Source organism: Ambystoma mexicanum, chromosome 7q, assembly GCF_040938575.1.
Source record: "Ambystoma mexicanum isolate Mex_15411 chromosome 7q, UKY_AmexF1_1, whole genome shotgun sequence".
Taxonomy (NCBI): Eukaryota; Metazoa; Chordata; class Amphibia; order Caudata; family Ambystomatidae; genus Ambystoma; species Ambystoma mexicanum.
In genome coordinates, this window is record NC_090941.1 from 1,024,322,666 (window position 1) to 1,024,337,143 (window position 14,478).

Consider the following 14,478-nt stretch of genomic DNA (forward strand, 5'->3'; position numbering starts at 1 on the left):
CATCCATCAATAGGACTTTTGGGCACACTGGAGGTCCGGAGTTGAGAAAACCTATCAAAGGCCGGTGTACCTCAGAAAGACGATTTTCCTGGGCTATAGGTAAACTCAAGCCATCCCGTGCCCCATGTGTCATTAAAGAGGCACCAGAGCTATGGGCTAAATTTCCTAAGCCCACGTTTGACCATATATTCAGGTCCCATGTTATGCCAGCCTCTTGGGCACAAGCTGTTATTTATTTTTCCTGTCCAGAAGAAGGGGGACGTCTTGACCCAAACAACTACAGGCCCATAAAATCGAGTGGTTAAAAGCAACAACCTTTTGAGCCAGTTTCAGGTGGGGTTCAAGTAAGAAATGGGCACATGAAAGATTTACAAACAGATGTCATGCCTTTGAAATTTGTATTTTGCATTCTTATATTATTTCTTAATTTTAACTGTGTCATGACTGTTAAATGTTTTAGCTTTTGTATTCATTTTATGTTGTGTAAGGTTTTTTGTAAACCGTCAATACAACAATAAAATAAAAAAACGTAGACAAAGGGTTACGCCTTAGCTGTTGTCCTTCTCTGGTTTTAATGGGACGGGGTTCCCACCTCGGGAGAAGCGACATCTAATGAGTCACCACATGCCAAATAAGATAGTGTGCTCCCCTCACCCCCCCAACCCCCCTCCCCCCCTCCATCTCTGAGAAGCTCAGGCGCTGGAACCTGCAACATGCTCTCTTAAAGAAGAGGTTCCTCAGTAATGTTATTCATGCCACATGTACAAGTCATGTATTTTTGGGTATATATCAATCGTTTACATTTTTTCTATCAGTGCATCTTACCTTCCCATTTTCACATGGGAAACGCACGGGTCAGAAACTGCCATCTTGTGATAATCTAATCTGTTGGTCGAATTGTCCTACATTCAAGTATCCTGGCAGCAACACCTCATAACACGAGCCCCTCTATCTGTGCGCCTTGTCACCACACCAGTGCACCTCTCATGCAAATGTCCCCTGTAATCGCAAGACGCCACCTTGCTCAATAAATATCAACAAACCATTTCTCCTCTGACAACATTGGAGTTTCTCCTGCCTTTGTGTCAGTCTATTTTATTCCGGGTCTTCAATACTCCTTTTTGCTCTATTCAGCTACCAAATATGACGCACAACACAGTAAGGTACTACACTAGCCCAAATGACTTTGCTCTACATGCGCTTTGACGTTAAGCAAGGATTACATAATTGACAAACGTGTTGCTAAACCATACATAAAAGGAGTCTTAGATCAATAGATTGTTTCATGTGCCAATGATTACTTTCCATGTTTGTGCCTTTTGCACTTGTCAGGGAGAATTCTCATTTTATGGCTAATTTCCCTTACCTAGTGTGTCCCCCAGCAGCTTTGCTGGATTTCTGGAATTAATTTTTTCCACTTGGTAAGAGTGTGAGCTTTTCCCCCACTCTTACCTGTGTTTTGCCATGTGTATTCCATCTGTTTTTGTGATTGTGAACTCTGGAGTACACCACTTCAGTAGTCCCCTTATTTTGTGTGTTACAGTGACAGCGTTGTCTTTTAGACTTCCCACCTACTCCATTTCTGGGGCTGACTATTATCCCCCAGAAAATGGTTAAGTTGCCATTAACTTTACATAGTCATTGACCCACAGATCCAGTACACCTCATCTTACATGGAGTATTGGAAAGGGTTAATTCTTAGCCCTTTTTATCTGTACCTCTTGGAGCATTGTTTTGCTCCCTTAACATTAAGACTTGGCTGGTGGCAGTGGCATCTACCCTAATTTTCCTACCGCGATTATATTACATAACGTGGTATTGTTTTAGGCTATTTTAGTAGCCTGGAACTTTAAACCCGCTAGCCCAAATACTTTCTTTTGGCTCCGATTGGGTTTAATCGCCTTTTCTTTTCTTTTTGTTAACATCCTTCTTGGGTCTTTCTTTGCGCGGCAAACGAGGTTTACCTCCTTTGTTCGGCGACCTTTGGTGGGCTTCTGACCAGAAGCCCTCCTTTGGCGTCTGGGTGTCTAGGTGGGCTGAATGTGAGGACGGGGTGTAGTCACCCCCTGCACAGGGTCTCCTTGGAGACCCAAGTCGCACTTTGTGTCGATTGGCTTAGGTGGTTGTCCGGGCTGGACAACCCCCCTGCTGAGTGATTGACAGCCAGGCAGTGTGAATGGGGGATTTTGGCACTCTTGAGCTAGAAGGCAGAGTCGCCTGTGGAACTACTAGGAACCAAAGAGAAGCGGAGAAGACGGATGCTGCAACCCCGAGTCCCGGTGAAGCCCTGCTGCAGTCCTGACGTATCTACCCCTTCAACGACTAAGAGAAGATCCAGTCCGGAGTCCTCTTCCCTTGAAACTGGTGGGATCAACCAGCTCGTCTTTTCTTCAGTCAGAGAATCATCTCCTGGGTCGAAATCACTGCTGTGCTGTAGTGGTCCGGATAGCCATCAGAAGAGCCCTCTCCTGATTTAAAGGAGCGCATCTTTTATTCATCGTTGTCTTTTTCGCTGCTGCTGGCCTCATGCCTGGGTAGTGCATATCACGCCAGACGTCGTCCTTGTCCCCACGACTGAAGCCGCAGAAACCGTGAGTCTGCAGGAACTACCAGGAACAACTGCCGTGGCACCAGCTTTTCTCCAAACGGAATAAGGTACTGTGCACATTTGGTCATTCTCTGTCTGACCAACCGGAATCGGGGTGAACCCCTTTCCTCCACGAAGATTTGTTCTTTCTTCCCTCCCTCTTTTCCTTCCATTTGACAATCTTTACGAACTCTTGGCATCTCGAATCTCGAACGTGTGATCCTCGGCACTGACACTGGCGCAGGCCTATTGACTTTAATCTGTATCTTTGAATACGTCCTCGAGTCTCCGTGCCTTGAAAAAGTATTGCTTATGATTTTTATTCACTTTTCCCTTGTTTGAAATTCCTAAGTACAAAATGTGTTTTAACTTTGTGAGCATTTCTATCCGCGGGTACGCGTTATCCCAACACCGCTCTGTCAAATCCTAATGTACTTACCTTGAATTTACTGAAGCAAGTGGAATTGGTTGTGTGTGGTGTATTTTACGTGTGGTTTTGAATTTATAGAAGTGTTGCGTTTTATAACAGATGGTTTAAAAATAAATGTACTTCTATTTTTTTACCTGAAACCTTGAGTCAGTGTTTGCTTGAGTCACAGTAATTGTGGTCCTTTGTGTAATCTCTACTACTGCTCATTTACTCTTGAGATAAGTCTGGCTGCTCCGCTACTGCTACCATTATAACTGTGTAGTACAGGTTTGTACCAGAAGTGAACTTGTATTACCACTTGTAGTCTTAATTGTGTGTAGTGGTCCCTAAGGGCACTGCACAGGATTCTGCCTAACACCGATGGAGTAAGTAGCATTTAACTTGTTGGCCAGCGTGCCATCGACAAGCAGGCATGCCTTATAGCACATTAGAACAAAGTGACAACAAACAAAGATGAAGCAAAATAAAGTGGTGATGGCTGGAAGGTTTAGAATAAATATTACACTTCTGGCAATTGCAATGGATAACCCTTCAGATCATCGTTCGTCTGCCAAGCCATTACCGAGGAAATACCATATGAAATCAGACATGGACCCACCCCCAAAGATGAGCATGTTCATATTCTCCCCCCTTGTAACGCCCGATGTTTAGTTAGTGGATTTTCACCAACATTCACATTTATAACCTCTTGCGGGAAACTGTTCTTATGATGCAAACGACTGTTGCGTAGTTCACATTTCTCCCCTTGTGACGTGGATCGGATCTTGAGAATTAGTTGCAATTCAGAAATGCCCTACAAGAGCCCATTTTAAGCCCAAGTAAGCTGGCAAAGTGCGACTCTAGAACATGCAAAGAAATGTAACAGAGTCACAAAGCAAACACTGCATTCAGTCACCAGTCCGCCTGAGAGTAGGAGAGACGGGACCACCCCTGAACTATTCCGGAACTCCCTAGGACGAGAGCAACTCATTTGAAACTACCAGGTCACAAAGAAACAAGGTACTCGGGACATGTCCCAAGATGCTTTAGGTTTACAGATCCAAACCCCGGAGAGGATTCTGGAGTGTCGATACACTATGGGTGCAACACTAGCACATAGCGGAACACCCCCTTATTCAACACGTATGGATTCTCAAAGGGAAAACCTAACATATGTCAATCTCCCTCTCCCACCCACCCTCCAGCAGCAGGGCCTGCGAAGGAAAACTGTTTATTCTGTCCCCATAACATGCAGCATTTGAAGAGAAATGCTTCCTTTGCCCTCCACAAAAGAACAAATATTTTTGCACAAGTGGGAGCTTACTAGAGGTCTGTCTATCCACTGTGATGGCCTTATTAACATCAGAAACCCACAAAGTGAACTGTGCAGGACGACAGCCAGGAGGTCTCCCCAGAAGCAGAGCAGAAGCAAACCACCAGTACCGACGCTGAAGCAAAATGTATGAAATTCAAGATGGTGGAAGACCTTTTACAGACTTCCTTCCCTTGGCTTGGAATAGGAAGGAACTTAACCAATAAATTCAAATGTTGCCTCAGCCAATGAGAGAATGGCGAGAGCTTTATAACGGAGGCTGCAAAAAACAGACAGTGTCTTTTGGGCTGGGAGAGGAGGAGGGGCGTTTGGTGCTCTACTGCTTCCTCAGCTTAGATGAGGAGCGCAGTGAGACGCAGAAGAGCAGTAAGCTCCCATCAGAGGGAGAGGAGCCCCTGAAACACAGAAGAGGGGTGTGATTCTGTGAGAAGGAGGAGAACCCTCTGAGGCTGAAAGAGCCTGCTGACCGAAGAAAAGAGACGGGCGTGAAGTAATAAGAGCAAGCGTTACTTTGGACCCCGAAGAGGGGCTATGTAGCAGAAGAGGAGAGCCTAGAAGATGGGTGTGCCACAGTGAAGAGAGCGAGAGCAGGGCACTGCATCTCTGGGTGTGGAGTTGTGAGCAGGGCACTATATCCCTAGAGGTGAAAAGGTGAGCAGAGCGCCATATCTTGGCAAAAGAACAGAGTGTGAAAGCCATTGGCTGTGGAGTTTGATTATACCTATAAGTGTTACTATATATTTTTTATTTTTTTTTATTTGTGTATAATCTTTTTAGATTTTTACAAAATGTTTTTTTCGACATTACGAAGTAGATGGACTCTTTGATCGTCTAGACTATGCAGGGAGATCTGGGTCGCCGTCTAGCTAATGGATACAAATTTGTGTGGGCATCAATGAGGGTTGGTCTTTTCCATGGCGATGATTAGAAGTTTAGCCGTCGGAATTAACCATCTAGTACGAGCTCCTGTGATTAGAAGTGTTACTATAGAAAAACATGAGGGCCTTTGGAAGTGAAGTGGGATAAAGTGAAATGGCTGGAATTATGATGGGGCTAATGCTCGAACTTAGTGGATCAGTTTGCCCTAGTGTTCCTAGCAGGGAGTAGGTTTTGAGTTTATCCCTTTATCTGCACCAACCTTGCACTAGGGACTTCTACCAACATAGAATATATGCATATATATTTATTTTATTTTCACTGAAAAAAACCTGAAAGTTTAGTTGACCAGATTTATCGCAACAGCCTTGAAACTCAGGGCATTTGGAAAGTCGTGATCAGCTTAACTCGGCCTGTTCCCATTGATGGCTCCCATTATGCCATTTTGTATGTTATTGTGAATCCCTTCTCTTAAAATACATTTGTGATCTTGGGCTTGGCAATGGAAACGCACAGAGTCTACAGCCAGTGACACTGTATACGAAGAGCAAGCAAAGGGCAGAACACAGTTCGATGAAGGCCTAAGAAACCTTCACGTACAACACGTACAACCAGAACGAACAAACTAAAAAAAATTTTTTTTTTTTTAAAAAAAAAGGACATTTCACATCCCTCCAGTTAGGTTAGCCCTGAAGAATTACAATGAAACAAAATGCTTATAAAGTGTTCGTTTGTGACTCCCATAGTAAGTGCTGTAAGGAAGGCATGGCATGGCATCAAAGTAAGACAGACAGAAGTGACCACAGTTCAAGGGTATTTATTGAACTTGATCACGGGTGTGATAAACTCCTATCTAAACCTAAATTTAAGATGCAAGCAAGCTACGACCATCGAATCATAATAATGCAGTACCCTAGTGGAGTCTAAAAAGGGCCTATACTAAAAAAACAATTGCCAAACCTTACCGCCAAGTCAAATAGTGTGGGGTAAAGTTCATGAAAAAGAAGTGTTCACAAAATGATGTCAGGATGTTCAGGCCGTTGGCCTCCCTTTCTCACGTTTTCAGCACGGGACATAGCGGTTCACTCGAGCAGAGCACACTCTGGGGTTTCTTCGGCATGAGGACACCGTTCCATTACAAATCAGGGCCTTCTATGCGCAGGTCTCTTAAGTTATCTAAAGTCTCACAAAATGCTCCTTTCCAAGTATTCACAAAGGGCGATTCACTCCTCACCCTGGATCGCCATTAGCCGGGCTCAAATCCCTTTTACTTTCACAATCCCTTCTCAGATGGCTCGCAGTTCACCCCAGATCTCCCTCAGTCGGGCTTGGATCGCTTTCCACAATTAGTCTCCCTCAGCCGGGTTCGGACCAATTACAGTTCTTATTTTGCTATCAAAGACTTTCGAATGTGCACAGTGTTTGGTTTGACCCATTACAGGGCCACTGGTTTCACAGTTTACAATTTTCCACCCCCAGTTGGATACCTTACAGAGACCTTTTGAATGAGCACCTACGTGGCACCAGACCACTCTATATGGCATCCACTTTGGTTTTGAAAGTTCACTCACTGCTTGGACATTCAATTATATTTGTGTTGCTCATCACATATTCCTTAAACTCCACTTTGCATATTTCTTCATACAATGCTGCCGCTTGCAACCGTGGTTTTAACACAGACCAGTCTGTTATCAGTCTCCCTGACTCACCGGCTGTGCTGACTTTACTGTAGCGGCTTTGTTGTCGGAGCCAAGGACAGTACCACAGCGGCAATTGCTCCTCCCCGCCTCGGCTGTCGATGTGGGAAAGCCTGGAGTACCTTCCACATGCAATGCACCTTTCTTCAGCTTTAATTCCCGGTCTTACATTTGTCCTCCAAGGCTTCCGAAAGTAACAGTTTTCTTCCTCTGAAAAAACCTAGGCAATTTCCTCCTTGCAACCCTTTCTGGTCTCGCCGTCTTTCTCCTCATATTAAACTGCCATCTCGGAACTGCTCCTTCCTCATGTGTTTTGCCTTGCTCAGAGTGTGCTTTCATGCTCCGCCTTTTATCCGTGTGGGAAGTGTGATGGAAGTCAGCTGTGTGTCATTATCAGTAATTGCCTGACTCTGCTTGACCCTTGTATTGGGATATGTCGGTTATACGGCTCGGGTGTTAGTCGGTGGTCGCTCATGGTGAACTGTCTGTGAGAAAGTGTTTGTGTCGGAAGAGGGGGGAAGGGGGGGAGGTTTGAGCTCCTAGGTTTCCAACCTGGTAGGATGGGTAAAAGGTGTTCTTGGGAAGGTGATACCGTGTCTCACCCTCCGGTGTCCCACTTTCACTCCCCGAGGACTCCTCATCCATGTGATCCTTCCGTACTGGTCCTCCCCCAGGAACTGGATCCAAAAGCGATGGCCATGTCTAAGCCACCTGGATGACATGGACTAGTCATTAATAAAGGGAAGCCAGGTTGCTACATAGGTTTGGTATTTTCCCCCACCAACAGGGCAGTGATTTTCTCCAAAGCCAAAATTTCCCAAATTTTCACCCACCACATATCAATGATAGGACCCTCCTGGGACTTCCAATTGCGGCCCAGTGAAATCTTGGCTGGCAATAACAGGTGAGTAAATAGTTTAGAGGCAGTACCCGTCATGGGATATATTCTGTCACCCATATCACACAACGGAACTGTTAATGGATTCAGAGGAAGAGCGACTTTTAGCATGGCTTTAATATGCAACAGGACCTCTATCACGTAGTTTTGCACTTTAGGGCAGGTCCCACACATATGGAAGTATGTACCCCTCTCCGGACAGCCCCTCCAGCAGCTATCTCAATGATGAAGCCTGTCTGGGGGTAGTAACATCTTTGACATTCTTTATCGGAGGTACATCTATAGGTCTTGTGATTGTTCTCCCATATTCTTTGCCAGGATTGCTCAGGTATGGAGGCCCCCCAAATCATGCACCCATTCTGTGGGGTCAAGCAAATGAGATTCCAGATATCTTCTCTTTGGAAAATCCTTCTAGAGCTGATAGTTCGAGCGCATTCTGGTCCCTAGTGCCACACGGTTTAGTTGCTCACCCAGTGGTGTAGTTGTGCATACCTAGGCCTTCCTCCCTCTGACAACGGCAAGGCCTGGAGAAAACTCAGGGTTATTGATGGGAGACAGCGGGCCTAGATCTGAGGGAGTACCCCATCTCCTGGTCCCAGTGTTCCAGCAGCAAATAGGGTGTCTCGTGACAGAGAGGGGTGTTGGTGCCACTCAGATTCTGAGCCAGTGTCAAAAAAGGCAGTCGTCTTAACGGGATGTGGGATACTGATTGCTCAATCTACGTCCAGACTGGGGCTTTCACTAACCTGCATCCACATGAGCACATGGGAGAGTTGAGAGGCAATTTAATATTGATAACATCAAGAACTCCCAATCCACCCAGTTTCTTCATTCGGAGGAGGACCTTTCTAGCTATTCGGGGCATGTGATGTTGCCAAATAAGGTTCATAATCTTACATTGTAATGAGTGCAACCTATTAAGTGGGATGTGAATGGGGAGGGGGGAGAAGTGAAATAAAGACTTGGTATTGTGGCCATTTTGACTGCTGTGACCCCAACCACCCATGAGATGGTTTGTTTATTCCAGCGCTTAAAATCGGACTGCACCCCAGCAAAGAGTTTGGGGGGTAATTCACCTAGTATAGCCCACTGAATGTGCTAGCAATTTTTACTCCTATCCCAAGTAATCAATTTGCTTCCATGCTATAGAGCAGGTCTGACTTTCCCCAGGTTGTCCGGTAATATCCCCAGTGTGACCCCCTGAGATTGAGTAGTTGATACGAAACCCAGAGACTCGGCTGAAGTCTGCTAGCTCCCTCATCAGGATCACAATCAAATCCTCAATGTCTGTGACCATCACCAACACGTCATCCCCGGATGCCAGAATTGTTTCGGGCTCCATTAAGAGAGCAAAAAGGAGGGAGGGTGGGAGAGGGGGACATGGTACACCGCTTGTCACACCCCATGTCGTGTCCCTCTGCCGCTGGTGACGCTGGCCGTTTGATACCTCGCATGTTGCAGTACGTCCATGCAGCAGATCCTTTAAAAACGGAGGATTGAACCCTCTGCGGCAATACCCGTGCAGGACAAAGTCACAGTGTTGTGTGCCTCAGGTGCTTGGTGAAGAAAGAGGCGCAGAGTGAGAGTATGCTGCGCAGCCGTCGACCAGAAGCAACAGGAAGGGGTAGCCACACAGAGTGCGAGTATGCTGCACAGTCGTCAACCAGCAGCGACTGTAATGCAAGTAAGGTCTACCGACTATCCCATCCCTCTCACCAAGTCTGGAAGGAAAAGGTTCAAGAGGGATATCCTGGTCTCCAACCCAGGCCTCTCCGTCAATGATCCCTACACAAGTGCTTCCTCCAGACACACTCACTGACATCCTCTTTGTCGTTCACTCTCCTGACCTATGGACCCCTCATATGGGTCGCTGTTCTTTCTCCCATTAATTGTGGCACCAGTGGGAGGCCCCCTTGGCCTCCTTCCATTCCTCCAAAATCATCATGAAGGTCTATCTGAATGGGAACATCTTGGTCCAGGGTCCTGAGCCAAATATCCTCCTTTCCGATAGGCACTTCTCATGTCTTATCAATTTCCTCTTCTCCTTCAACATCTCTCTGGCTCCCTTGCCACATCCTTCCTCCTCCGACTCTCCAGCACCTACCTCCTACTCTCTGACCCGTCCCACCTCAGTCTATCACCTCTGCCCTCTCTAGGGCCCCTCTACAACCTCCGCTGGGTGTACCTCCCTCCTGAACCCCTACCCGGAAGTCTTTCAAATGTGGCAACCTGTTCATGTCGCTACTCTCAACTCTCGCTCTGCTGTCAAACACTCCTCTGACATCTGCCAACCTCCTTGAAAGACCTTGACCTGGATGTCCTCGCTCTCACCGAGACATGGTTTAAGGCCAGCTCTGTCACGAGTTTTGACACCCTCCTCCCGGAGGGCTACAAGATCCTCTATGAGCCCAGAACCTGCCAGCCTGGAGGTGGGGTAGCCCCGATCTTTCCAGAGTGGGTCCCCGCTTCCTATGCAGGCCTACTCCTTTGAATGCCTGGCCTGCAGGCTCCCCCACTCAGACTGTGGCCACCATCTACAGGCCACCCTCTTTCTCTCTGAATGGGCTGACCTCTCTTCTTCTCTCCTTGCCTCCACCTCTCAGCTTCCCCTCCTCAGAAATGTTAACATCCACGTGGATGCATCAAACCCCTCCTCTGGGCTCTTACGCAACCTTTGCAACTCCCTCTCGCTTTCCATTCTTCACTTTGGTCCAACACACTCTGCCGGCCACACCTTGGATGCTCTCATCTCCTCAGACATCCCCCTCTCACCACTCTTGTGGACTGACCACTTTCTGCACTCTCCCATCCAACAATGTGTCCCATATGGAATGCCTACCCCAGCACTGCCACCTTCCTTCTCAGACATTCGGCCCATGAAGCAAGTGTCAGTGGTTGCCTTGGCCTCTACTTTCTCTGCTCCTCCTACATTGGACTCACTCTGACACAGGCATCTCTAACCTGCATCTCTCAATCTCCAACACTCTGAACATCCTTGCCCCTGCCATGAGAATCCATCCATCTGAAGCCTACCTCCAAGTGCAACTCTCGGTAGGACTGCAAACTCACCATCCTGAAACACAAGTGCAGGGTGGCTGAGAAGAAGTGGAGGGCCTCAGGCGCATCCTCTGACAAACTGGTCTGCCGCCTTCTCCAAACGCAATATAGACTCTTCTCCAAGAAGAGAGTCCACATCAAAGCCTGCCTCGATGTGGCCTATAACGCGGCCGATCTCTTTAAAATCTGCAAGGAGCTAGCCAATCCTACTGCAGTATCCACCTCTCCTGTCCCCTCCCAGGTACTCTGCACGGCCCCGGCTTCTCATTTCACCACTACAACTCAGGGCATCCTGTCCTCACTTTCCTCATCCTCTCCCTCTCAGGGCTGCCTCTCCTCTTCCTTTTTCCTTTTTCCTTTTTCCTCCTCCTACTACTCCTCCTCCTCCTCCTACTCCTCCTCCTCCCTACACCCGACAATGTTTTCGAGACAAGTACGATCTATGAAACTTTTGTCTAAACAGGTGCGCCTCTGCTCATCCAGAACCATCAATGACCACATGGACACCCTTGCTCCAGCCTCAGCCGATATCTGCAATCACTCTTTCACCACTGGAGCTTTCCCAGCTCGCAAGAACTCGCTTGTGCACCACCACCTAACAAAAAAACGCCTTCTGCCGATCTCACCTGTCCGACAAACTATCGCCCGATTTCTACCACTCCTTTCCTGGGCAAACTCCTGGAAAAGTTGTCCATCTCCAGCTTACTCGCCACACTGAATCTTTTGGTTGCCTCCACGACCATCAGTCTGGCTTCAGAGCAGCCAGAGGCATGGAAACTGCTCTCCTGAACACCCATGAAGATCTGCCCTCTAATCTTGACTTTAGCTCTCCTTCTGTCCTCATCCTCCTTGACCTTTCTTCTGCTTGCGACACAGTCAATCACTCCACCCTGAGCAATTGACTTTGTGAAACCCTGGGCATCAAGGATCAGGCTCTGGCGTGGCTGACCACCTTTGATCAACCCTCTCGGGTCCAACTATGGTCTTTCCTCTCCTCCACCACCCTCTCTACATGTGGTGTCCCCCAGGGCTCCATCGCCACCCTGGCACTTCAATGTCTATCTGGCCCCTTTGGCCCACCTGATCGCCACCTCAGGCTTCCCTTGCCGCCTCTCCTTCCTCGCTCATTCCTGACAGTCCATCAGCAATTCAGGATTGGGTGGGTGTTTTTTCTTCCCCCTCCCTCGCTCCCTCCGAGTCTCATTGGGTACCAGGCTCCTCTATGACCAGTCATCCTTGCACCGCTGGCTGGCCTACTGCGCACTTCGGGGCTGTAATCTGTAACCTCTGCATTCCCCTTGCTGACTTGTACTTACCCAGAGCCACGCTGCCCTGGTCACACTTACCCGGAGCCTTACTGGCTCTGAACACACTTCCCCATACCCTCTCCCTTGCACCAACCGCCCCCACAATCCCCCTGCACCAATTTGTAGCACAATCTGAATGTCACAAGTCCTAGTAAATTTGTCTTCCGTCCCTTGTCTTGCGGCATCTAGAAACACTTGTGTACAGGTGCGTTATAAATGCAATATAACTTGAATCGGGGTGGGTAGCAATCCAGTTGACAATCACCTGTGTAGAAGGTGTCGAATAGATCGCAAGAGAGAACCCTGGAACCGTGGACCCAGGTGTGAGGAATTCGACCATCGGAACAGGGAGAGTGCGCTCGCCGTGGCTTTTTGATTTTGGTTCATTTAAAAGAATGAATGATGGGAAATCAACCTCAAAAATGTGGGGCCATTCCCCCACATATTTTCTAAGCTCGCCACACAGCAGAAAAATAGTCATGTACTTTGGGAGGACGCAGCTTACCAGCACCACCCTCCCTGGTCATGTGTACCCGACACCTGTGGGTACATCAATAGCCTCTGGCCGTGGGCAGCCTGATTAGAATTTCAAGGCCCCATGGATTTGCATCTCCATTGTTGCACCTTGCTGGTGGCAGCGAATACTGAACAATGTTAATTAGCAGGCCTCAGGGAAGCCCTGGGTGCAGAAAGTGACAATGGAGAACAGACACCTCTTTGTAATGCAATGTGTCAACTTGGTACTTTCATCCCTCCTTGGTATGAAAGGGCAGTGCATGTCCTGTCTGGTACCACTCACAGCAGGGAAGTATGTAAATTATAGGAGCAAGTCTGCCTGAAACCCCTACTTCAAAGGAGGCCCATGGTGTGATCAAGCACTGCATATTGCTCAGTTAATTAGGGAGACACTTTGATGTACAGCAGACAGGATGATGGGTGGGACTTAGAAGTATATGTTGTCATCCTTCTCCTGTCTGTTGCAAAGCGCCCTGGTTCGGACCTGAAGGATCACTGAAGATTGTTGGTGGGGACCCAAGATTGGTTCATTGAGGTGGGCTGGAGCCCATTTGGCTTTAAAAGAGGGCTAGGTCCCTCACTGGTCAGATCATCTGAAGACGTTGCAAGGAGTAACAAGAAGGACTCATTTGGACCCTAGCTGAAGTTACAGTATACCTTACATCTTCCACCAGTGAAGGAATGCCAGTAGTTCCAAGAGGGAAGCAAGATCCCTCCCCATAACATATCCCAGGGAACAGTGGGAGATACCGAACTCAGAGGACCCGTTCAGCAGCTCCAGAACCAGTACCCAGTCAGCACACAGCGTGCCCGGCTAGGTTCTGACAGCAATCTTCCTAGGTGGGAAGTGCCAGAGAGTCTCAGGACAAAGTACAAGGCTGTTGCCTGCTAACACCCTCCTGAGTTTTGGCCCGTCCACCTTGAAAGGACACAAGCCCTGCGAAGAAGCTAGGAGTGCCACACAAGCATCATCCAGCGCCCATCTTTTTAAGGACAATTTCGAGACAGTCAAGTCCTCGAACCGCATCCAGGTGCACCGCTGACTGTTGTCATGCCGCAGTCACCAGAGCTGTCTGAGACACCTCGACCAGCACTCCTGATCCGCCAACCAGCACAGAGACAACGATTCTTGGCCCCGAGGCTCCACGCTGGACAGCCTGCAGACATCCGTCCAGCCTCGCTTGCCGAACTGTCTGCTGCCTGGTACCCGCAGCTGTCTAAAGTACCCTGGAACCTCCTCGATGCGGTTGAGCAACAAGAACTTCTTCAGCCCTATGTACATTGTGGTTCTGCCCCCTGGTCCTTCTCGGAAGGCCCCTAGAGACAGTTACGACTCTTTGCCCCTTTCGTGTTGAAACAAAACCTTGAACTGTAAGGCTGATTACTTTACCAACTAACTACCCTCCTATCAGTATCCAGAGTGCATCTCTTTCCTTCGTGAAACTGTCCTGTGTTTTATTCGCAGTGTGGGTTGTAATTGTAGTGTGCTAGAACTGCCTGTTGTAATAATAAAGAACATTTTTATACACCCTTGACTGGACAGTCCCTTTTATCATTGGGTAATAATTGTATTTTCACTATGTTGCAACTAACCAACGATCCACGACTTTGCAGAGAGAAGCCTGCCGTTCCGTCCACGTTACCAAAATTGGACAAGGAGGTCTTACTTGTATTCCAATCTGTTCAGATCCCTTCTGGTGTACTAGAGGTGTGGGGTTGATTGATGGTTTAGAAACCGATATTCATCCCTGAACCACTTGTGCTCCAGAAGTTGATTCGTCACACCAGGCCCGAGCTT

The 14,478-nt window shown here is 47.8% G+C and overlaps 1 protein-coding gene across 1 annotated transcript in view; it reads right to left on the reverse strand.

Annotated features, from left to right (window-relative positions):
• Positions 1 to 14,478, reverse strand: part of LOC138528535 (folate receptor alpha-like) — a 121,054-nt gene that overhangs the window by 19,278 nt on the left and 87,298 nt on the right. The window lies entirely within an intron of this gene.